Below are 2391 nucleotides of genomic sequence, written 5' to 3'. Positions count from 1 at the left end.
TATGGAACAGACTTTTAATTTTCAAGGCGGATGTGACGATTTGAAAGAGTTCTTCAATTTTTTCTGCAAATGCAGCACATATTTTTTTTCTGTTTATGTTAGTTACGATAACACCACAATTAATGATTTTCTAGATTAATAAGTACGCTCTTATTTTAGTAGTATAATTTTGTGCATCTATTTAGAATTTTCGGATGTAAAATATCTACGAAACATTGTTAGTCAGAATAATGAATATATCAACTTTTCGAGGTTTAAAGTTTAATGGTTTGTTTGGCTTAAATTAATTTGTTGGTTTAAATAAATCGCTTCTTTAATAAAAGTTAAGTTCTTGTTTATATTAAATACATATTTTAAAAATTATTACGGATTTCGTTCCAGAATAAAAAAACACTATTGATTCCATTTATCACCTTTTTATAGAAAAGAGGTTAGTTTAGAAAAAGACTTACTGACATCCGAAATCCTCAATTATATCCAAGGTAAAAGCCTTAAAATGCAAGTAGATCCTAAACTAGAGATATTGCGTTAATGTTTTAATTAATTTAAGATTTAACAGAAAATGGAAACCCTTTAAATAATATGACACTAAAAAAGAACAATGCCATCAAATAAATCACATGATCAATTTATTTGGATTCTAGTTTAATTACTTGAGAACCACCGGTAGCACTTTAGCACGCCTAGTGGAACTTTGTAGTACTGCTTTGTACTGTATTTTTTGTTTCAATCAAAAACATATTGTACTAAGATAATTATTTCTTTAAACCAATAGGGCAAATAGTTTCCATCTTTTTAAATTCAATAAACCCTTTTTTAATTAATGAAAAAAGTTTGTTTGATTTAATTATATGAATTAAAACAAATCCCCATGAATTTATTTCACATTTCTTTCTAAATTATATAGTTAGCTTGAGTAAAGCAGGTGAAACATTTTATTTCATCAAATTTGGACAAATTTTAGTATTTTTAAGTACTAATTATTTTTGGCCATTTTTCGAATCACTGAGGTATCTTTAGGCACGAGATTGACCTCTGACAATACTCCTAAATACTCCTAATACTCCCAAACTTATTAAGACTTCCAAAAGTTTATGCATGTCATGCTATTTGTTGAGAGTTTCTAAAAGTTTTAAATATCTTCACAGTGAGTTGTATTTTTCCTAATGATTTGTAAGATCTACTGAAATAGAGAACTTTTCTTCAAAACGTTCAAGATTTTTATTGGCACCTATGAAATCTTAAAACAATTGAAGTTTAAGACAAATCATAATAATTTTCTTGATGTGAAAATTTAACTAATTATTTGGGGGAAAAATGTTTGTTTTTTTAAACTTGACTATTTTTGTAGAAAAATAATCTCCTCGATTAAAAATAAATTTTTTAAATTAAAAATTCTGTTATTATCTTCAACATTTTTTTTGTTAAAAAAAATTTGTAAAGAAAAAGTTCCATTATATCAATTTTGATGTTTGTTATCTTAAAACTCGATTATTTATTTTAAAAGTTTCTTTTTTCGGTGGTAAATTTATCCTCTTGGCTAAAAGATCCTTTTTTCTGGAAGATTAGGTATTTAATTGAAACTTCACCTTTTTTTGGTTGAAACTTTATCTGCTTTGTTCAAAAATCATCTTTTTGTTTCAAAATCGAACGATTTTGTTGAAATTCTTTTCTTGTTTGTTTTTGGAAGATTCGTCAGCCTTTCATTATAGATTGAAAATTAAACTACTCGGTTAAAAATTTATCATTTTGATTGAGAATTCACCTATTTTTTATATGATGACAGACTCTCAATAACCTATAGGAGAACGACAGTGCCCGGACAAACTTATAATTTATACGTGTTGCTAGAGCTTCTTAAAACTGTTTTTGTTTTCACCAGCAACTCCTAAACTTCTCGTCAGTAGCCCGAGATACTGATAAAACAACTTAGTTCTTGCACAGCGTGTATTTGTTTACATCGACTTTTTTCCGTTCGTCGCCATTCGTTTATTGCTAAAAATGACAGAACGAACCGAATCATCGATTAGAAATCGCTCAGGACAACCTGGAAATGATCAATAGTGACGAAAACTTTCTTAAAAAGGTAATTACTGGTGATTACACATAGGCTTATGGTTATGCCACCACCCGGATGACGAAGATTTAATCAAGCGCCGAGAAATCGAGGTAGGTCGGATACTTTTGGGACAGCCCTCTTATATGATATTATGTTAATAGTAAATAATAACGAAAATAGTAACATATATTTTAAATATATACTGATGTTATACTAACAGATTCATACAATGTACATTTTTTAAAACTTTTATTTGCTTTTCAATAATTTATAGTTTAATAAGTGTAAGATTGAATAAAGTATGACAATGTATTCACGATAGTGGCACACGG

The sequence above is a fragment of the Belonocnema kinseyi genome, chromosome 3, assembly GCF_010883055.1.
Source record: "Belonocnema kinseyi isolate 2016_QV_RU_SX_M_011 chromosome 3, B_treatae_v1, whole genome shotgun sequence".
In the NCBI taxonomy this organism is placed as follows: domain Eukaryota; kingdom Metazoa; phylum Arthropoda; class Insecta; order Hymenoptera; family Cynipidae; genus Belonocnema; species Belonocnema kinseyi.
This window is presented reverse-complemented; position numbering follows the sequence as displayed.